Here is a 24,827-nt window from a genome sequence, read left to right as displayed (position 1 = left end):
TAAGCAATTACATGGGGCAAACATGATTTTACTCTTTGATGATTGTTATGTTATAAAGTCATTAAAACATCACATGTATTATTTTACAGGTTTATGTATTCTTACTTTGGGACTTTTAAAAAAAGTTCTCATAAAACAGACAGTTTGGGTTCTTGATAAATCTGTTTAATCAGCAAACTATCTTTGCTTTTGTACAGATAAAATACTGAGAATAAAATGGTAAGAGGGAATGAACCTCTCTGCTAACTTATTGTTAGGAGGTGATAAAATCATTTTTGAACTATCTAATTTAGAATCTGGAGAGGAGAACACCCCAGATAAAGAGTTGCTTAGAAAAAAAAGAAGGTAGAGGTTAGGACTAATCATTCTAGTAACTAGTTTGAAATGTATATGTGAATGTCTATCTTCCTTTTTTTACTAAGAGAATGCAAGGTCTTTGAAGGAGTTTTGTTTTTGCCATTGTATCTTCATTGTCCATTGCATTGCTTTGGGAATAAAATTGTTTACTAAACGTTTATTGACTTGAATTGTATTCACAAGCTGTATGATCTAATTATACTCATTCAGTATTTGTTGACTGTCTGCTGTGCCATAAGGCATTATGAGGAATGTAAAGATATGTGCAATATAGACCTTGCCTTCAGAAGCTTATATCTAAAAAAAAGGCAGGGATATAAAAGGATTTAGTTGAAATGTATTTGGTAATGTATATTTTTATTTCATGAAACTTGATTTTCATAATGATGATGTCCAACAGATGGTACAGCTAGCTTTTTTGCGGGTGAGTAAACTGAATCACGGAGGTTCACTGATTTGTCCAATGTAAAATAGTTTGAAAATATAAGATTTCAGACACAAAACAAGAATTCTGGCTCCAGATATGGTTATTACTATATTCTATGGTGGAGTAAAAATTATACCTCCTCCCTCTGCACTTTAGCACCTATTTCTGGAATGTCCTGCCCCCTAGATGCATCCTCTTAACTTTCCCTGACTTCCTTTGATGATGGGGAAATTATGGTGCTGCCATAAAGATGAAATTTCTTAGAAATGAAAAACTTACTATTGGCCCTGGAGTTGGGAAAGGGCAGGATTTTTATTTCATAAACTTGCAAAGTTCAGAGATTAAACTTTTTCTTGGGTAGACAATAAGTTGCTTGAGGATAGGCTGAAAAACAAAGATCTAGGCAAGACTGCATGAGGGAAAGAGAGAAAGGAAAACAGCTATAAGAAGTGGCTGGGCTTAGACTCAAGTGAGTCCAGAGGCAAGGGGAGTGTAGGGCAAACTTAAAATCTTTATCCATTTTTTATGCAGGGAAGAGTTGTAAAAGTGATTGAAAGGGCAATCTCACCTCCTTACATGACTGGGGTCAGGTAACCATTTTGGATGACTGGAAGGCAGGAAACTGGAGGAGGGGGAGAGGGATGAACTGATGGTATGCTTATCTTGGCAAATTTACATTTGTCAGTAAGGTTACATTGAACAATTGAAGGGAATTTACATCTGATTTGGGCTCATGCTACCACAGGAGCCCTCAGAAAACATCAGATAGACAAAAATAACATTTTCTTAATATTAAAAACCAGACTGGCATTTCTAATTCAACACCTCACCTCATATCCTACCTTTTGCTGGAAGACTTTCCTCCCATTCCAACATCTTAGTAGTTATGTTATATTTCCCTTTTTCATATTAAGTGCATGTACTCTGTATATATTTCAAATGTTCCTAGAAATTAAGGGAAAATATGCAAATTTCTAGGAACATATGAAATATGCCTGGATCATAGAAAGTATTTATTAAATGTTTGTTGAGATATTGACTTGACTCACAAATATGTTTCTGCATAAACAAAGAGAACAGAGGGGCAGGGGGAAAGAGATTATCAATCTCACTAAATCTATTTAATGAAATTTTTAAAATTTTTCATTTCCTTTTAATCCTCAGCAACTTTGGGTCAACATTAACCTCACCTGACTAAAACTTATCCCATGGGAGGTGAAAATATATTAAAGTCTTAAACATCCCTTGTATAAGAAGCCAGAGGAAGAATCTCAACTGTCCCTGACTTTTTTGGTAACATAATAAATCTTCCTCCTCAATTAGCCTATTTGTGAACTTTTTAAATATAGATTAATCCATAAGCTGATTTAGTTTAGCTCTTAGAATGTGTTTGATGAGGTTTGTTTTCTTTAGGTATGTATGAAATTTATGACTTTGTTTAACTAAGTTTGTTCAACTTTTATGATAATTGAAAGAAACATGGGATTATGAATTTAGCTTTTCCTAAAATCTTATGACCTAAGAGCAATGTACAAGATTATAATATGTAGATGAATTATTTGAGTCAACTTGATACAATTTTACCTAAAAGTGACTTGTGGGAATCTTAATAAGAGTTCAGGTTTCTCTGAGATTTGAAACAATGGTTAAGTATAATAATAAAACCTAGGCTTTTATCTCTATAATTTTTGTATTGTAGTAAATGTATTTTGGCAGCAGTTTCCTACTACATGAGTTCAGAGAAGAGACATTTCTTCCATAACATCTGTTTTATAATTTTGTCAGGGCTAGATCTTGATCATGATAAAAACGTGAACTCTGATCTCATATACCAAACAAGTGATATGTAGAAAATGAAAAATGAATACCCAGTAAACTGCAGAATATTTACATTGGAGAGTTTTTAGATGCTTAACAGATAATGCTCATAACTTACAGCACGTTGAGCTTTACTGGAAACAGTAGTTATGTCAAAATTATTTTCCAACAGATCATAGTCCTGAAATTCCATATGTAAATATTTAAAATGGAGATTTTAATTATAAAATGCAGGAAAACATAAACTGTTTCCTAATTTTTTTCTTCTAACCTCCCTGTTCAATTTATTCTAATTGTTTGAAGAAACTTTCCATACTCTCATATTTTATCTATTATAAATTAGATATCAATTCCATCTGAAGAATTTTCCATTTTTTTTTAAATTTTTCAATTTTTTGTGCTCCTTTTCACTCTAAAACTTGCCAACCAGATAAGATTGTGATGTTACATCCAAAACTAATCTTTTTAAGGCTATGAATTATCTACAGAAGGGTAAAGCTAATCTGTCACATAATTGTCTTGCCTTAAAATTACCAAAAAGCTTGATTGTACTGTTGTTAGTTTGTTGTTAGAAAAATATCATATTAATTCTCTGCCAAGCATAACTGTACTGCCAAGGTGCCTCAATATTGTGGGAAAGACCTACATCTAAAAGGTAAAGGGATCTCACTGTATCCAGACAACACCAGAAGTCCTGTTTGCTATGCTATTAGACCACTGGCCTAAGACAGTTCTGGAAGAGGCAGTTTCCTGACATTCCCCTCATTTTAATCAGCACAATGTGCATGGCATGAAATTATTCCATTGATGTCATAATCTTCTTCAATTACAAAGGACAGAAATCATCATCATCATCATCATCATCATCATCATCACCATCATCACACTCTGCTCTGGGGAATCAGGAGATTTGGTTAGGAATTTCAACTCTGTCACTAACTATTGTGACCATGGGCACATACCTTCATCAGTTTTCTCATTTCTTTCTTCCTTTAAAAAACAGAAGAATCAGAAAAACTCTTTTCAAAGATTCTTCCTGTGCTGACATTGTGCATTTAGTCTACATTTCTATGATATTCTAATGAATCAATCCACCAGCATGCATTTATCATTATTTAGTGCTAGAAGGAAAGAGCATAGCTAAGTGAAGATAAAACCAATTTTAAATTATGTTAAGGTCATCTCAACCTGACCTATCCATTTTTCTTTGAGCATTTAATTTGTTCTTATTAGCAAATGATTTTCATCATTTTTTTTAGGTTCTCTGACAATTATTGAAAAGACGGAAATATTCTCTGCAATTGGACAAAGACACTCAGGGGCAATATGCTATTATAGCACAATAAATTTGGATCTAGGAGATAGTTAAAATTCTATAAATAAGCTGAAACTCATTTGTAATTCACTTCACTTCTTTAACCAAATGTTTCCTCATCTGTGAAATGGAGCTAATGTCTCATGCCTTCATGGATAAACATTATTTTAGGTTCTCATGACACATTCAAAAGGATGAACAAAAACCAAAGACAGATAGGACAAAATCATAAGAAACAAAACTAACAACACCCAACAAAGAAAATCAAAAGTCCAAACCACTAAAAACAATTAAGTAAATCAACACAAAAGTGCTTATGACTAATTATAATGCAACAATTTTCTTCTGTCATTTGCCAGTTGTTAAAAGAAATATATACAATACCTGTTTCCTTTAACAAAGTACTAGCAACATAGTTTGTCCTATTTGCAACGAGGTTTTCTTTGGCTTAATGTTTCATTCACCTGTTTGTCAATATATGTATATTATTCTTTTTTTTCTCCCCATTTCCCTACTCTATGGCACTTCAGTTAAAGTTTTTTCATATTTCTTTGTGTTATCTACTCAGTTCTATTGAAAAATAATGTTCCACTAGATTATGATTTATTCAGCCATTTTCTAACCATTGGTTGCATGATTTCAGATTATTCTATTGGATGCTTAGAACATATAGCTAATATCTTCATTAAAAATATGTTTGCACAAATAGATCTTTTATTCAAACTTTAGGTTAAACATTTAAAGATCAGAATGCTGAAAGGGCATAAACATCTTTGTAACACTTTTGTATAATCTGAAATTATTTAATTATGTATTCAGAAGGATATTTTAATAAAAGAGGATTTATTTGCTTATGACTCTTGCTGATGTGATTGTCTTTTTTCCCCACTTTGTTATCCTCTTTCCAATTTCAAGTGCATAGTTTAATAAAGGATTGATTAATTACTCCTAACCTCACTTGGATATTCAGGGGCTATTCCATTCCTTCCTCTCTTTGTATCAATTAAATTTTGGTCAAATACAGTTCTTTTCATAAGGTCCTTGTGGTAAAATTTGCGAAAGTGTTTCTAGCCAATCAGTTCATATTATTTATTTATATTATGTTGCTTCAAATATTTCATACATATTTTTTTCTCAAAATTTAGCTTCTCTGAACTTAACCTTCCTCCAGTTAATTAGAATGTACTCTAACCTATTATTTCCTTTTGCTTTACTTTTACTATGTGCTCAATAAGTTTCTGACCTTTTGCCAATATAGCCTTCTAAAGGTGCTGTGTTCAGGCATGTTTGACTCTTTGTGTCCCCATTTGGGATTTTCTTGGCAGAGAAACTGGAGTCATTGCTATTTATTTCTTTGGTTATTTTTCCCAGATGAGAAGCAGAGGCAGACAGGGATAAGTGACTTGCACAGAGTAACACAACTAGTGAATATCAGAGGCCAGATTTGAACTCAGGAAGAAGCATCTTCCTGACTTTAGACTGGAACACTATCTACTGTACCACCTACTTATCCTAGCCATCTAAAGTAGAAAATATAAAACTCTAGAAAACTTTGTGAATAGACTTGTCCATTCTATCTATGAATGACTATGAGATTGAGATTTGCTATAAAAGAATTTGACGTTATTTTTCATTGATTCAGTGATATTGTATAGGTGGTACAGTTGACAGAGTACTGGATTTGGAGTCAGGAAGACCTGAGTTTAATAATAATAAAAGGCATGCTAATGCTGTGTAAGAATGAGCAACTCACTTAACTTCTCTGTACCTTAGTTTACATATTATATGAATGGAGATAGAAATAGCACCTCCATTCCAAGGGTGCTATGATAATCAAAAAAGATAAAGGATGTAGAGTGCTTTGCAAAACTTAATTTATATAAATGTTAGATTTTTTGATAGTATTGATTTTGAAGGTGATATCGATGATTAGTTATATTGTAAGATTGATGGTCATATGTAAGCATGATCTCCTATCATACTCTATATCTGATGAGCCTTGGTGACAATATGCCTTCATAAGAAGATTTAGGTTTAGGTCCTAGTCCTACCCATTACTGAATGTGTGATTCTGAGCAGGTCATCTCGAACATCATCTCATGTTTCATCATCTATAAAATGTGGACCAAAATACTTGTATTATCTATCTTACAGGGTGCTGTGCAGATGAAATGAACACACTGAAAGAAAAGAACTCTTTTTGAGTTCAGCTTTCAATACATAGACAAATAATACTTTCTGTATCTGCAAAATGGGGATAATTCTTACTCCATCAAGTTGTTTTGAGGACTGAATGAAGCATTTGCTAAATAAAATACAAAACTTAAAAAAATTATACAAAAATTGTAAAGCACAATATAAAATATAATATGGAGATGTATATGTTTCATATATGCTAAAACCTTGCAAATTAAAAGTGATTATTTAACGATAATCTTTTATTAAGTGACCGGTATGCAGAATTGAGGATTGTAATACTGGGAAAGATACAATTTTTTTTCTTTTAGGTTTTTTTTTTTGCAAGGCAAATGGGGTTAAGTGCCTTGCACAAGGCCACACAGCTAGGTAATTATTAAATGTCTGAGACCAGATTTGAACTTAGGTACTCCTGACTTTAGGACTGGTGCTCTATCCACTGTGCTACCTAGCTGCCCTGATACAATGTTTTGATAAATATTTATTCTAAATTGAACTCATTGTATAGCTAGTGGGAATGAAACAGGATAATAATATATTATAAATGTGTTATATATATGTTTAGTACAGTACTTTATTATAAAATATGGCTATATATATATATATATATATAAAGTCAATTGTATATATGCATGTTATATATTTCTTTAGTTATTATCTAAATGTTTGACCTTATAGCTTAAGTTAAAGCAAAGACCTGTTTCAAAGACTCAGAGGACATATACTAGGGAAGCTAGCATAAACAAGAGCAATGTTATTTTGCAGCACATAATGGCAAATGAGGCAAGAATCATACATTATATAACAATATAGACAAGCAGAGGTTTGTCTCAATGGATACAAGATACCCACCCAGAGTGAGGAAAAGGGAGTTGTGCTGGGGAAAAATACTTGCTCAAAGTTGGTTTTCAAGCAGGGATTTTTTTAACATTAAAAAAGGAGCTTGGTTGAGGACAGCTAATGTGCATTACAGACCCATGTATGAGGGACAAAGTCTTTGGGATCTCTTATCAGTACCAGGACTGGGTAGGAGGAGCTTCTTTCAGGGAGCAAATATTGAATGAGGTTTTCAAAGGGCTAACTGAGGTGACAGAAAAGGAGTGGATTGCAGGCAGCTGCAGTTGGGCCATTTTAATCATTTAGAATCTGCAAACACTGCCTGATGAGGGGTTAAAATAGGTCAGAAAGGAGGAAAAGTACAAAAGCATAAAGGTTTATATGCTTTATGAGCATTAAGACCACTTACCCCAAGTGATTACCTATTTCCCTATTAAAACCTTATCATAACATCAAATAATATATCAATGACCACCATGATTATAATATACACAAATATAAATATATATATATATATATTATAGCATGCAATGATAATAAATACATTAGGGATGTAGAAACATAAAGCAATAGTAAATTATATCTAATTTCTATATAATGCATTTCATACTAGGAATTATGCTATTACAATTATAATCACATTTAATCCTAACAAGAACCCTGGGAAGTAGATACTTTATAGATGAAACACCTGTGGTAGATAAAGGTGAAGTGACTTGTCCAGGGTCACACAGAAGTCAGAAGCTCAATTTCAACTCAGGTCTTCTTGACTCCAGCCCTGGTGCTTTATCTTTTGTTCCGCTTCTCTGTTGAAAATAAGATCAGGGATGACTTCTTAGAAGAGGAGAGAGTGGAGTTGATCAGATAAAAAGAGGGAAAGAAAGGTATTCCAAGCTTAGGGGAAAAAATATAATTCAAGATTAGGGGAAGATAGTACATAGTTCTGGGACAGAGCATAGGGTCATTTGGCTGAAATAAATGTATAGAATAAAATGTATGAAATAAAATGTATGGGAGGGAATAATATGAGCAAATTAAAATTATGAAAGAATTCATAGATGTAAATAGAGTGGGAGTTTTTAGCCTATTCTTATATTTTGGACCCCTTCTTATAAGGATGAATTTAAATGCAGAACAATTAAAATATCAATGAAGGAAATCAATTGAAATAATTATCAAAGTATTGATAAATGATTTTAAAGATTTCCATATTAAGAAAATATGTCATAGAACCTGATCTTGATGTGATGTCACACATTCTTTGCTTGTTCATGATAGGAACAGATTATGTATAACTTTGAATGAAAAAAAATAACTTCAAGCTTTGCCCTGTCAACATTAGGGAGTCACTGAAGACAATCAGCAAAAGAGTGACATAACTATTTATTCTTTAGTGATGTTAAGAATTGGTAGGAGGTGAAATAGAGGTGGAAATTCCTCTTCATTGAATATTAAAATAATTCAAGCAGGTGTCATATATTAAATGATTTTTCATAAATAACAGGTTTGCAATCTTCTCTCATAGACACCTTCCATATTTCTTTCATCAATAATTTAGATGAAGTTATAGGTAACACAATTTTAATTTTTTTTGCAGTTCAATGAACAAGTTGTTCTCTGAAATTTACTTTAAACTTTAAGATTTCATGATTTTCAAATGTTTCATTTTTCTCTTACTAGATTATAAAATCATTGAGGGAAAGAACTGCCTTTTTTGTTAATTTCTCTGTACTTCAGTTATCTCCGGTACTCAGCACAAGATTTTTGATGCAGAAGACATAGAAAATTTTGTCAAATTCTTTTTTTATAGTTACTGACTATCAGAACTGATTATCCAAGAAAAATAGTTAAGAACAATGATCTAACAGAATGAACTGAGCGCAAGTAATGCAATATACTATACTAGGGTTCAAAAGAATATATATCAGAACTGTTGGATGATAGTGGCTAGATATATAGAGCGGTTTGAGGAGCTGAGATTTGATGTGTAAAAGATATGATGATTGCTAATCATCAGTGGACTTCAAATTCAATGACTTAATTGTGTGACAAGACAGTCAACAAAAGCAAATACAGTCTTAAAGTACATTGATAGAACATAAAGTACATAGATGACAAGAAAGAATGCTAGTCTTGTCCTTTGCTCTGGTCAGACCACATCTAAATTCCTGTGTTAAGTTCTGCACACCATATTTTAGTAAAGATATGGAAAAATAAGGTGTTTAAAAAAGTTTTTCTATAATGGTGGGGAAAATGGAAATCATTCCACAAGAGCATTCATTGGTAAAAAAGAGCTGGGATTGTTAAATAATAGGAAGAGAAGACATAGCCAGAATCACAAGTAGCATAACTGCAGTTAAGTGGGTTTTTATTTCAGGATGTTTTGATCTGGGAGGAGGAGAATATACTCCTTTCATGGAGGACTTTTTTATTTAGAAGAATGTGTTTCCATGATTTCTTCCTTAAAGGCCTAACATCTGTGAGCCATATTTTGTGGATCTCTTGAGACATGGGACACAACTCTCAGGGGAATCATTAGGGGAGTCACTGCTTTGTGGTAAACTGGATCTGTCATTGGACTTTACTCTATACCATTATAACTTAATACATGTAAAAGCAAACACTCACACATATACACAATCCTCTCTGACTTAGAGCCACTTAAGGGCTTATCTAGATTTCTGCAAGTTTTATTTACAACTTGATAGGCAGGTAAGACAATTATCTCCAAATATATGAAAAATTGTTAGAAAGGTTGGAAAGTTTAAAAGTATTTTATTTGACTCCAAAGCAAAGTTAGAAATATTAGGTGGAAGTGGAAAAAAGATTTATTTCTGAATCAGGAAAAAAAAAAACAACTACTGCCCCAAAGTAGAATAAGTTATGTCTATGACAATTTTCCTTACCAGAAAATTGTAATTGAAGAATGCATGCTAATTTGATGATGAATTTTAAAAACAATTGGGGGTGGTCAAGTACAGTTCCAACATTAAGATTCTATGCTTTTCAAAGGTCATTTTTCTCTTACTTGATTGTAAGTTCACTGAGGACAAGAATTGTCTTTTTTGTTAATTTTTCTAATCTTAGTACTTAGCACAAGGCTTGTGATACAGAAGACACAGAAAATTTTGTGGAATTAATAATAACATGGAACATGGAACTTTAAGGTTAATAAAATATTTTACACATGATATTATTACATTTATTCATTACAATAACCCTGAGAGATAATTGTTGTAGGTATTGCCAGATGCATGAATGGTAACAGAAGCTATCAAGTATTTAAGATAGAATCTGATCACCCCATATTCTCCTCAATCAAACTCCATATTTAATACTCTTTTTATGACCCTGTTTGCTCGGGGACCTATCTCGAGCCTTCGCCTGGATACATACCTTTCCCCGGTCTTCACACGTCACGGACCCGTCGGTCTTCGGACACACGGACCCTCCTTTGGGGAAGGAGGGCAATAACTGGACAGAACACCGGGTTGCAGTCTAACAAGCAGGTCTTTATTGCTTACATAGCAGAGAAAAAAGCTCTCCTCTTCCCCAGTCCCATCCCTTCTCTAGTCTCCTCTTCCTCCCCCGAGCTCCTCCCCTGTTCCTCCCTCATGGGCGGAGCCACTCCTGTTACTGGGGCGTTCCCAGCACCCATGAGGGCGGGTTCACACCCCCAGGCATCTCCTAACCCATAGGTGGCCAAGGTCCAGAGCTGGGTCCAGAGCACCTGTTAATATTCCTGATGACTCACAGAGTGAATTTTAAGGTGCTTTCCCTCATACATAGTACTATTATAAGTGTAGGATTATTATTTATCCTGAAAAGTCTATCTTGCCCTATTGAAATTGAATTAAGATGCTTCTCTTTGTGCTCTGACCAGTTCACCTCCCTCCCCAAAGAGATGTAGGAAAATCCATGAGTTCCAGTTGTTACGAATTAGAATGGTTAATAGTTTAATAACTCTCTTCATGTCCCTGGAAAGAAAGGTATCTGGATAAAAAATATACATATTTTTTAAGTATTTAGCTTGAGGGTAGCATTTCTTCTTAAAAGAGTTACAGACCCTCATTGGGAAATAAAATACTACTTTCCTCTTTCCTGTACAATTATAATATGTAATTTTTTTTTCATTTAAGAATACATCCATATGCAGAAATAAAAATATAAAATAAGACAAGCTATTTATTCTGGATGAGGGACTTTGTATAATTCACAGGCCTGACAATTACTCCAGTGATTATGTAGTTAGTTGAGAGTCACAGATTGATAAAAATACAATAAAATACAACTAAACTATATACTTGAATACTTTAGGGCTCAATGATTCTCATAGTTAGATAGTTCCTTCATCAGTGGAGATCACATTTCTTCCATGTCTAACTTACTTTATATTGATGAAAAACATTATCTCACTACAACCAACCTGCTGATAAGCTGCTCTGAACTGGTCTTATCCAATGGAATATGCTCATTGTTTATCTTTGGGTTTAAACTTGGAATCTTTTCAATTTGTTTAAGTGGGAGACACTTTAACAACCATGATGAGGAAGATAATCTTGTTCTATATCATAGACAATTCATCCCTATAACTTCAAGATATTTGTATTCTCATGAATAAGGGTATCAGAACAGATCACAGCCTATACACTCTATTCTTGTATAATTTTTATTAATTTTATTCCACATTTCTTCCATAATAGATCTCTCCAGCATGCTTAGGAAACTTTTTTTAATCATTTACATTTCTAGTGATAATTTGTAGCTCCCAATATACTTATGTCTTATACTTCATTCTTGGTGCATATCCAAACTAGTTCCTTTTCCAATAGTGCGTATAGGTCATCTTTAGGAATATATTTTGTTGTTCTTGGGTTCATTGAGCATCTCTCCATTGTTCTTTGGTTTGAAGATTGCACCATTGATTTTTTAAAAGATTATTTATTTTATTCTGAACTTGAGTAAAACAATTATGTTCTCCAAAAATCATCCCAGAACAAGACTCAACTCTCATAACAAAGTAGAATAGAGAAAATTACAAATCTATTATGTACAACTTGCTATTCCTTTTAAATATGTAATGTTTTCCCTTCCCTCCACCACTCTAGAGATGGCTGCCACTTGACATAAATATGTGTGTGTGTGTGTATGTGTGTGTATGTGTATACATATAAAAATATATGTATAAACATATATTTGGGTAGTTTTATATATATATTATTCTATATATCTTTCTACTTATCAATTATTTCTCTGTATTCAGATAGTTTCTTCCTTCATAAGTCCTTTGTATTTAATTTGAGTATTTAAATAATTAAAAGGACTTATTTGCTCAAAGATAAGCTTAAAACAACATTGCTGCTAATGTATATAGTGTTTTCCTGGTTTTTCTCACTTTGTTCTTCATTATTTCACATGCATCCATGTCCTTATATTTATTTTTATATATAATCAGAAATAATACTTTTGATAAATATATGGAATTTTGCACCAGGGATCATCCTTAGATTACTGATAAAACCTGGCATTTTGTTAATAAAATAAAATGAAATAATAACTATATTTCTCTCTATTTAGACCCGGACCTACCTTATTGCCCATCTGCCATGCTGTTCAGACAAGAGGTCATGAGGGCCTAAACTAGGTATTGAATATATAACTAGAGAAGATCAGGAAAGAGAGATTGTTTTAATATTTAGAATGAGAATAAGTAAAGAGACAAAGAAAATATTGAAGTTGTGAAGAGTGGAAGATTGGTAGGTTTCCTATGAACTCAACAACACTAAGAAATTTCAGGAGAGGTAGGTTTGTGATATGAGAAGTAAAGAGTTTTGTTTTGTATGGGTTGGGTTTGCAATACTTGTGGACCATTCAATTTGAAATGTCTCCTAGGCAGTTGGTAATATTGTACAAGATCTCAGGAGAGTAAGTCATTATATAGAGTCCTATGAATGATCTCCTACAGAGATAATTGAACACATGAGTGTCAATAAAAACATCAAATGTCAGACTGTAGAAAGAAAAGTAAAGAGGGCTCAGGACAGAACTTTAAGGATACACATAAGAATTACTTGTTGTGATATGAATGATTAACCAACAAAGTTTAAAAAAGATGACTAGGCAAGGGGTGGGGGAGAAAATGAAACATCAGGAAAACTCAGAGAGGACAGATTTACAGAAGGTGAACATAGTAAAAAATGTTTTATGATCCAGGGAATTCAAGAAAAATAAGAAGTGAGTAAAAGTCATTAGATATAATAATAAAGACTTCAATAATATCTTTGACGAGACAACTTTCTGTTGAGTGATGATGTCAGAATCTAGACGGAAGAAGTTATATGAGAATGAGAGAAGAGAAAAGAGATCTAAATGCTAGGATGACCCCCATGTTTTCCTGGGAGAGACAAATAAAGGAGTTGTCAAAGATGGTTTAATTATATGCATAAAGACAATAAAAACCAATTTTCAACTTGAGCTGTATGATGTCTAATAAGAAATTGTTAAGCTCCTTCAAACTGAGTATTAGCTAATTACATGGATACTAATCAATCATTACCAAAAATGTTGATCCTTGCATTCTAGGAGGAGAAAAATAATAAGCACCCTATATGTTTTTATCATTATAATTGATAAAATAAATTTATATGTATTATGTTAGTTGAAACTTCCAATGACTTTTTCAGATAGTGTTGGTATTAGTATTCTCATTTTACAGATAAGTAGATTGAGGTTCAAATATACTTGTCTATGGTCATACAACTGATAATTGCACTTCCATAAATTCATTCGCCTCTTATAATCATGATTCCTTTTCCATCACTTAACTGAAACTAAATTCTCTAAAGTAACATAATGTCTTTCTAATCCCCAAATCCATTGGTCTTATTGTTTCTTATTTTCTTTGACTTCTTTTTGGCATTTGACATTGGGCCATTCATTCCTTGATACACTTTACTTCATTGCTTCTTATGATCCTAGATGCTTATGGTTCTACTCTTAGTAATCTGCTTACTTTTCCCTGTCTCTTTAGATGCCTCCTCATTTTCCCAGCTCTTAAATATACAAGTCTTCCAAGGGTTTTTTTCCAAGTCATTATTCTCTTTACATTTTCTATTTATTGTTGTAAAGTCCCCCTGTTTATCCTGCCGACATATTTCCCACTGACAATGGGATACCATTACATGGGTCTACTGACACCACAAACTCTGTGTGACTAAAATAAAGCTCATCATTTCTCCCATATCTTGCTCTTCCTCTGTCTGATCTATTTCTTTCAAAGCAATTCCATCTTCCCCAAAACCTTGACTTAACATTAGAATAATCCTTGGCTCACCCTTTAATAAACTAACAGAGGGCTAGAACCATTATATTCCTCCCCCCATCATATAATCCAGTCAATAATTATGTTCTCCAATGAAATCATCCAAGAACAAGACAACTCTCCATAAATTGAATATTGTAATAGTCTCTTAATTGATTTTCCTGATTTTATGATGTCCCAACTCTAATCTATTACCCACTCTGCTCTCATCAGTAATCTTTTTAATGCACGTATTTCCATTGCATTAACCCTAGATCTGGAACCTCATCTCTTGACCTCTAGATGGTTGTAATTGCTTCTTAATTGATCTTATTGTCTATATAATATCCTCATTCCATTCCATCATTTATGTTTTCTAGTGAGGTAATTTTTCTGCTGTATTTCTCTGATGATCTCACTTCTCTACTCAAAAACCTTCAATAGCTCCCCATTTCCTGCTGTATTAAGTCAAAAAGCCTTGATTCTGGTGGGCATTATCCTTCACAATGTTTCACCAGTCTTAATTTCCTGCTTTATTTCCTATTACTCCTCTTCTATCATTTAATCAAATTGGATTTTACCTACTTCATCTACCTTGCATGGAATGGACTTCAACACCCATTAAAATTTGCTGAATTTCTATAATTCTAAGTTAGACCTTAGATACTATTTTCTCTATGAAAATACTGAATCTCTCTCAATAAAAAATATTCTCTTCTTCCTGAATTTTCTCATAGAACTTTGAATAGATTACTCCCGTGTACTTATTTTAACTTAGCTTTTATGATAACTACACTAACACTGCCTCTAGCAGTCTTAATTTTTTAAATATTTTATCTGTTGCTATAAGCAAAATGCCCTAGTCCAGGGCTTTTGTATGTAATAATGCTTAATAGATGCACCCTGAATGAAGTAACAATAATTCTTCAAGAATTCTTTCTTTATCATTCTTTTGAAATATATAAACAATATTTAATATTTCAAACCACCCACCAAAGCAAAATGATATACATAAAATTTCATGACACCAAAAAAATCTGAAGATATATAGATATTTAACAAGTTCAATATTTCCTTTCCTCTAAATCACTTTGGAGAGCCTGAGTTTTTACTATTCCTTCCTTTCCTCTACTCTGGACATTATAGGCTAAGAATATAATTTTCAATGGAATAGAAGTATATGGTAGCTAGCTTTCATAAGTAATCAGGACAATAGACAAAATTGTCTCTACATTAACTCATAGTACACCTAATAAACCCATATTTTAATATATATATAATATAATAAATACATAAATAATATATATATAAATAATATAATATAATAAACCTAAATTTTACTGAGACATATATCTTTGGCTCTTTACCATTTTGATATCACATATTTTCCTTTATCTTCCTTTTAGTTATTGCTTAATTTTTCACTTTCACTAAAAGACATAATTTTCAACAGAGTTTACTTAAATTACTTAAATGCATAGAAATATCAACACAGACATAAAAAAGACATTTTATTCCATTGCTTACAGACAAGAAGAGCATAATTTGTTTTGTTATCTTATTTTCCCAGGGCCCGTTATAATGGCTAATGTTTAAGGCCTTGCAGGAATCAGTTTCTTGTCATAAATATCTTGGCTGTCATCTACAGAAGAAAACACAAGGAGATAGATTAAATTTACACTAAATATAGTTCTTGATGGACAGAAGTCTTTTCACTCTTGGTTGGGTCGATAAATTGATTTATTACTTACCATCAACTTGAAATTTCTTTTTATATTTTTTGTTACCAATTTAGAGGACTCTCTTTAATAACATGAGCACTTACCATAAAGTTTATAAGACTCTGTGTCCTGGAGGTAGATGATAGGTGTATTGACATGTTTTTTGTCACTTTCCTCATTTATCCACCTTCAAAATGCTAATTCTATATTTAGTTTTGTGTCTCTTCTCTCCATCTTCTCTCTAGCCCAAAGGTCCTTTACCTGGGTTTTGTGAATTTAGTTTAAATTTGGTTTTCTTTGTAATTTTATATATTTAAAAACATGATTCTGAGAGCTGTGGTCCATAGGATGTATTAGGTAGCCCAAGAATCCACCATCCCAGAAGTTTACAAATCCTTGCTCTAGACACTTTTCCTCTTGAATAGCAAACTGAGCAAATGAAGCTTCATCAGAGTAGGAGCTAAAATTATAGCAATTCTTTCTGTAGTGGCACAGACTTGGAAACAAAACGGGTGTCAATCAATTAGGAAATGACAGAACAAATTATAGTATTTGAGGTTATTGAGATTATTACAAAGCAAGAAATGACAAAAGGGATTGCTTAAAAGAAATAATGGAAGAAATATGGGAAGAATGATGTAAAATGTGAGGAACCAGGACAATAATTCATATGGTAAAATTGACATTGTAAAGAAAAATAACTGAATGATTTAAGAAATCTGATCAATGTAGTAGCCACCAATTACTTGATGGAGGGAGGAGTAGAGTGAAAAGATGATAGTGACAGTGTCACCAAAAAAGAAATGAAAGTGGGCAATTAAAGCACTTTGAAAATGCACAGAAGATAACAGAAGGAAGTTCAGAAAGCAAAAAGCAAGTCAGTTAAGAAAGTAACATGCTGAATTTATTACAAACTTTTAAAAGCAATAGATTTAAAGTTTCATACATAATCCTCTTTTTTTTATTCAACTTTGTTTGTGAAAGTGTTATTTCAGTGTTCCTTAAATTCATAAATAAAAAGGGACTAAAATCTTTCCACACTCTGCTTGCCTTAACCACATACTGATATTAGGAAAATCCTTAATTCACCTAATTGGTTACATTGGTGAAGTTGGTTGTGTTTTTAAATGCATAGTTGTATGATAGATGCCATATATTGGCAATATTGAATGTTCAAAACTGTAAGTTAATTCTCACTAAATTTCAGAATTTAAAACTCACTCTAATTAAACTATGATAGAAAATAGCCAAAGACATTGGAAGAAATTGCAGTTCTTGGTAGGGAATTAGGTAGGAGGATTGTGATTATGTAAATGGGCATAAAACTCACACAGGGGAAATTACCTCCATATCTTTAGTCAGCACAAAGAATTAAGGACTTTGTATCTCATCTAAGAGGTAGTGACAGATGCTAATCAACTGATAAGAATTTATATATATATATATATATTCATATATATGTATATATAAATATAATTGCTATTATTAAGACATTTTCATTGGGAGGGGTATCAAATAATACTCAAGGAAGAACCAAATGTTTTACTTAGGAAGGTTCAGTTCTCTTTTGCTAAATTGAATTTGTTTAAGGAGAACTGAGTGACCTGGTCATACATACATTGTAATGACTGTCCAGAACATTTCAGGCATGATGGACAATGGTAAAAAGTAAATAAAAACCAAAGCACTTTTCCTGTACTAAGCAAGCTTTCACTTATGATATTGTCCTTAACTTGTTATCATTGAAAAATAATGTTTACTTGACCCCAAGAAGAAAAGCTATTTTGGCACACTTTCATTCCTAAAATATAATAGGAATAAAATATGAATAGTTGTAATATAATTATTCCCAGAAGTAAAAACAGAATGTTGAGGTGACTTTTCCAGCAACTGATAAGTATAACTAGCTTAGAGGCAACATGCCACCATAGAGAGAATAGTGAAAGAGGTGTGAGGAGACCCTGCACCTCATCCATTTTGTATCCTTGGGTAGGTCATGTAATCTCCCAGACCTTAATGTCCTCTTCTATAAAATGAGGGATTGGACTAATTTCAGTGCAAGGAACATTTATTATATGTGTATTAATTATTTGCATGCTATTTTTGCTGCCAAGACAAAGCAAAATAGCTCCTGCCTTTCAAGAATTAAATTCTTTGATATTATTATAGAATTCTGGTAGAGTCTACAAATATCTTTTCAGAACAATTTTTTTACACTAAATCAAAGAATAAACAAATTTCATTGGCATACATTTGTCAAAATTTTTTTTTTAAATTTACGTACCTCATGTTAAAGGATACCTGTTCTAAAGGGATATAAAATGTGCTCTACTTAATAAATTTGAAGTAAAATACATAGATTTTTAATAACTGGGGAGATTAGGAAAGGTTTCACTTAAGACATGATACTTCTTACGTTAACCATATCTGGAAAAATAATAAAGAGGAACAGATGTCCCCAAATAATGTGTCATTAGGAGGAATCATTCTGATCCTAAATTCTTCTTTCAAATTTCAATATTCTAATTGTCCTAGGCCTTTTTGTTCTTTGAGAACATATCTCCCTATATCTCCCCTAGGCTGGAGGTATAGTAGGCATTTGTGGTCCTATTTATATAATTAATTGATTGGAACAGAAGTTTGACCTGCTTCATTTCTGAGCTGGGAAAGTTTGGCTTTCTTTGGTGAACTTGGTGTCATACAACTCCAGAGGGTTTACCATATTGATGTCAGACTTAATGTGAACATCTTATCAATTTAGATCACTAAAAGTTCTGAAGTCAAGGGATTGGTCCACCAGTCTCAATATCTCTAGTGATAGGAACTACAAGCTTATGTTGCCTTGTCTAGGATGATGTATAAACTGTGCTTGCTCCCTCTTCTTTTTTTTTTTTTAGGTTTTTTTTTTTTGGCAAGGCTAATGGGGTTAAGTGGCTTGCCCAAGGCCGCACAGCTAGGTAATTATTAAGTGTCTGAGACCAGATTTGAACCCAGGTACTCCTGACTTCAAGGCTGATGCTTTATCCACTATGCCACCTAGCCGCCCCCCCTCTTCTCTTTATTATTCTTCCACTTTGACACCTTGGAAGGTCCATGATTTCATTAATGTTAGGATTCCCTCCCTTGATTTGGATGAAATACCTTCCCTCCCTTTGTGTGTTTTTTTTACTATAAATATTCATATTTATGGGAGGGGGAGATAGGGAGAGGATACTGTATAAAGTACTTACAGTGTGTTATTTAATCCTCACAACCTTGGAAGGAAAGTGCTGTTATTTTCCCCATTTTAAAGTTGAGAAAACTGAAACAAATGGAACTTCAGTGACTTGCCTAGGTTACACACTTTCTATGATTGCAGCCTCATTTGAAATCAGTTTTTTTTTTCCTGACGCCAGACCTGGTGTTCTGCCTATTGTACCACCAAGTTGTCTCTATGAATACACTATCACGTTGTTCTAATATTGTGCTATTCAATGTCTCCCCCCCCTCTATTTCCGCAAGATTGTTTTTCTTTTTCTTTTTGCAAATATAATTTATGATATATATTTGTGCACAAGTCATTGTTGATAGCAACAGTTAACACTACCATGCATTTTCCTATTGCTTTTTGGATCATCTCATTTTGTTGTTTATACTTTCTAGTGCCTGATGAATACTAAATAAATGGTTATTTTATTAGTTTAATGATGTTGTGCTCATCACCAGGAAATGATTGTTGTCCAGACTTTAAGCCTGCAAGAAGCCTTGAATCACTTAAAGTATTGTTTTATTTCCTAAATTCACTTTATCCTTCTTTCCTCCTATTAATGCAATCTATTTTATTTCTTCAGTTCCCAAATAGGCCTGTTTGAGGTATGGATATGTATTGATTGACCAATTCAAGAAAGCAACCAATGGTAAATCATACGTAGGCCTTAGAAATTCCTCTCATTTATGTTCCACCCTTTCCCACTAAAACTTCGCCTACACATTTGCAAAACATCACAACTCACAGTAATCTTTGCCTCCAGTGTACTCTGTATTCCTTAATGATCTTACTGCTTCTTTGATACCTAGTTTTAATTTTATTCCATTTTGTTGACCAACTGAGGCACAAAAATGGAGGTACATCTCAGTTTATATTTCTCTATAGATTAAACTTCTGACAACCAGTTTCTTTTTTTTCACATAGCATCATAGATTTTGAAGTGAAAAAGACTTCAGAGGTATTATAATAAAATATTAACATTTTCCATATATAGGAAACTGGTCTGGGGAATTCAAATGACCTGGTCACAAAGCAGCAATTAGAATAGTCAAGATTTGAACACAAATTGAATTCAAATTCAACCCTCATTCCATCATACCATACGGAAGAACTAATTAAATTCTTATTTATATAAAGTATAATACTTACTCCTTATACTTATTTTTATTGCCTTCATCAAGGCAATTATAATAAAAGTCTTCTATAAACTCCTATTTTGAGATTTATAGTCTGAACTCTAGCATCACATACACAGAAATAATGTTCCCATAGAACTATCTGACTTTTGTACTTTGTACACCTTAAAATTATGTTTCTATGAAATCACTTAAATGTCATTTATGTAGGTCATGCCTTCATTTATTTATATCTCACCTATAAATCAATATGGGACCTTTCACTTATTAGGAACTCAGGAAATCTTAATCGATGGATGAATCAAACTCTTTACTAAAAAAAAAGACTGTGGGTCTCAAAATTTTGAAAAGATATATGATAACCAGATTAGAAATGGATCTCATGGGTAGGATGGAAACTTCCAACACACAATTATTTTAAAAACACAAACTTTGGACAAATTAATTCTTATCCCTTCCCTAGTTTCTCACACCCTTTTTTTCAAAAAGGTTGTCTTGAAAGCTTCATTTTCAATCACCATTTGCCTCTTCTTATAAAAAGATATCTGTTTGATACCTCATATTATTTTAGTATCACAGACAACCTTGAAAATTAGAAGAAGATGCTGAAATTATTTTTTCTGAAGTTCAGTGTGATGCATATTCTCATTTTGAACTGGATTATGCTTGGTAACACTTCATTTATTTTGCTGACCCACTCTCCTGATTACAACTCATGTGACTTAAAAATCCTCTGGGGTAATTTTCTCAATCACTCTAGCATATAGTTATCTCTACTTTTTTTTCCCCTCCTAGGATTTCACGAATAGGCATTTTTCACTGATTGAATTTTTCATATTAGAGAAATTTGTATGCACTAAAATCTTTTTTATTAAAAAATTTTGAGGTGCTTCCTTGCCTACACTATTCACTTTCTCTATAATATCCCTCCTCTTAACCTCTGTCTTCCCAAATTCTTTACATCCTTTAAGATTTGGTTCAATTGGGGCGACTAGGTTGTGCAGTGGATAGAGCACCAGCCCTGGAGTCAGGAGTACCTGAGTTCAGATCCAGCCTCAGACACTTAATAATTACCTAGCTGTGTGGCCTTGGGCAAGCCACTTAACCCCATTTACCTTACAAAAACCTAAAAAAAAAAAGATTTGGTTCAATTGACACCTCTTTGTAATTTTCCCTGATTCCTCTGATAATACCTTTTTAGCATCTTACTTGCACAGACTTCCCATAGACTGCTTTGTGTTTTAGGTATCCATACACAATGTCTCATTCTCTCCATCATATTGTGAGGGTTGCCTTATCATTTATCATGTCATTACCTGACCCAGTGCTCAGCACGGTAACTTCAGAAATGCTTAATTTTTTTTATTTGAATGAAGGAGGTCATTATTATTTCATCAATTGTTGTAGTGCTTTGACTCAGGAATGCCTTTAGTTACTATTGAGGGGCATTGAACTATTTGTCATTACCCTGATAACCTTTCCCTTTTCAATTCTTGTACCCACTTTTTCTGATATTTCTTTATGCTGCTTCATCTCAAACAGATCTCAGACTTCTAGATGTCACTTGTGTGTTACTCTCTTTCTTATCTCTTTCACTTTATCATTTCTAATTTTTTTTTGTTCTGGAAAACCAGGCAAGTAAACAATTCAGAACTGTGTCTTGAGCAAGAGTAAGCTCTGAAGGGGATCTCAGATTGTTTTCCAGGAGGAAAATCTATAAACTTTATTACATTGACTTTATGACATCATTTTGGCTGTTCACAGACTTCTTTATTTCTATTTTGATTCTCTTAGGAGTTTGCAATCATTGAGATTTTTTAGAGTAGTATGTGTGCTTTTTTCAGTCTTTCTTGATTCCAATCTCCCCTTTAAAAAATTCAATTCCTGAACTACTGTTGGTGATCTTCTATTTATGCTCACTGACTTAGAACTCACTCTTTCTGCATGTCTTTATAAGTTACAGAAAAGTGGCAAAGCTGGAAATTGGGAAACCATAGAAATTCTAAGAATAATTTCTGGAAGTATACAGTCCATTTCCAAAATTAAAAAGAATAAGAAAAATATAATCTGATATAAATAGTGAATTTCTTATTTACATTAGCCCTATATAGATTGAGGTAGAACATTCCTTAAACATGTCTATGCTCTTATGGAATTCTTCCTTGACTTACAAATTTCAACAGTTTGAATAAAATCATTGATTTCCAGCTCTTTATATCTAGTGCATACTCTCATTATTCTAGATTATAATTCTTTATGAGAAACCACATTTCCTTCATTTCTGTACTTGATTCTTGGAATTAGATTTTTTTAGTATGAATTAAATCATAAAGCCTTAGGGTAAGGAGTTGTTCCTTTATAAGGTGGGTTTCATAATGTAAAGTTGCTTCTTTGCAAATAAGAACAGTCTTAGTATTGAAAATGACAATCATTATAAGAAACCATTTAGTGATGTTGTTGGGGATAAAACCACATAGACAATGGCAATTGATTTTGCAACTCTGCCTAGTGTCTATCTCATTGGCATGCTCTTCAAAGTCTACCACAAATTCTTGACAGTCTACTGTGCCCCCAGTCACTAATCACCTTGCATTTCAAGGTGCTTAGTGCAGTCAAACTCAACATTGTTGAAAAATGGAAAAAACTCAATATTCTGCAAGCATAGTCTAATATGATGAATAAAATGGTAACTTCCATTCCATTTAGTAAGCATTCTTGATTCCAAACACCCCTTTAAAAAATTCAACTCCTGAACAACTTTTGGTGATCTTCTATTTATGCTCACTGATATAGAATTCACTCATTCTATATGTCTTTATAAGTTACAGAAAAGTTTACTTTTCTGAAGTACAAATTTTCATTGCAAATATAAAGACAAAAAGTGAATTATTTTCTCTCTCAAGGAACTTACTGAAGTCTCAGAAGATAGAATAACGTTTGATAGTTAAGGAAAGATGAAATAGATAAAAAAGCAAGTGTACGTGAATATTAGCAGGAATCATTAACAACTAGAGGGGTTGGGAAAGGGTTAGAAGCTGATACTTGTATAGGAGATAACCCTTGCCCTGAACCTTAAAAGGATCTATTGATTCCGAGAAGCTGAAGAGAGGGCATTTCAGGCATGCACATAAGACTCTGTGTGATCTTCACATGGACATTTGAATAAAATTCCATTAGTCAATATGAACTTTAAATATTCTCTCCTCCCTAATTAAGAAATATATTTACCACACTGTAGTGGATAATCATCAAAAGGGTGAGGTTGGATTATCCCAAATTAAATTGATAGGATGAAATGTGGCTTAGATTTTTCAAAAGATTAACCTAAGTAGAGATAAAAATTTTACCTTGTTTTTCAAAGTTTCATTGATGTTTCATCTGAAGCTCTATTATACACCATGAATCCATTGTAACTCAATTGATTCTGTGAATGAAAGAATACTTCCTACAACAGGAAACCATTACTTTTGAAGACTGATTCTTTTCCTTTTGTGGACGTGTGCTCTTCTCCTTAGTAGGGACTATGTATATTACATGCCCATAGCACATAGGAAATCTCATGTAAAGAGATTATCATGTCTCTGTATGAATCTGAGGAATGGCTTAAGAAATGGTAGAAGAATAGGGCAAATTACGGGGATTTAGAGTCTAGAGATGAGAACTGACCAACTTCTGTTCTATTTCCAGACACTGTACAAACTATTTCTGCTAACTGATTAGAAAAGTAAGTTTTTGAGACTCTGAATCATGATCATAGCAAGAAATCAATCCCTCACAATTCTAGGTCTGTGATTCCATATTCATTGTCTAGAATTTAATTTCATAAAATTTGAGTCATGTGAACCAGTTCCCTGGGGTCACATCTGGATGTAATTTAATCATTAATATTTTGGAACTAAAGCAACTCCCATGAAATAATTTTAAAAAACACTACATATATATATATATATATATATATATATATATACACTATATATATAATTTTATTTTTAGATTTTACTTTTATTTTTAGATTTTTTTAGATTTTACTTAATTTATCATTTTCTATCACTTCATCAGCCTTATTTAATGATTTAAATCCTTTCTTTAAAAAATGATAAGGGGCATTTAGTCTTTCATTTCACAAAATATATTATAAATGACAAGAACAGAGAGAATTCCTTAGGCTTGATAGACTTCACACTGTTATGAGAGCTAACATAATCCTCTGATCTAGTATGTTATTGTAGCAAATGCAGAGGTCAGCAGAACTTCATCTAATTGAATCCAGACTGTAACTTTTCTTAATATCTTTTCCATAATACTATTTAAATATCCTTTGTTAAATGTTTAGAAGGGAAAGAAGGAAAACAGTAAAGAAAGCAGGAAGAAAGGAAGGAAGGAAAGAATGAAGAAAGGAAAGAAGGAAAGAAGGAAGGAAGGAAGGAAAGAAAGAAGGAAGGAAGGAAGGAAGGGAGGGAGGGAGGGAAGTAT

General features: G+C 32.8%; 1 long non-coding RNA gene across 1 annotated transcript in view; it reads right to left on the bottom strand.

The window, feature by feature from the left end:
* Nucleotides 1-10,591, bottom strand: part of LOC141494896 (uncharacterized) — a 52,548-nt gene extending 41,957 nt beyond the window's left edge. The window contains exons 1-2 of the long non-coding RNA XR_012470577.1: nucleotides 10,347-10,591; nucleotides 7,642-7,756 (exon numbers count right to left, since the gene is read on the bottom strand). This is a non-coding gene — a long non-coding RNA (uncharacterized LOC141494896). The remainder of the gene's footprint in view (nucleotides 1-7,641; nucleotides 7,757-10,346) is intronic.
* Between the last annotated feature and the right edge of the window lie 14,236 nt (nucleotides 10,592-24,827).

The sequence above is a fragment of the Macrotis lagotis genome, chromosome 8 (assembly GCF_037893015.1).
Source record: "Macrotis lagotis isolate mMagLag1 chromosome 8, bilby.v1.9.chrom.fasta, whole genome shotgun sequence".
In the NCBI taxonomy this organism is placed as follows: Eukaryota; Metazoa; Chordata; class Mammalia; order Peramelemorphia; family Peramelidae; genus Macrotis; species Macrotis lagotis.
Note: the sequence above shows the minus strand (reverse complement) of the source record. Positions and strands in the feature narration are given on the sequence as shown.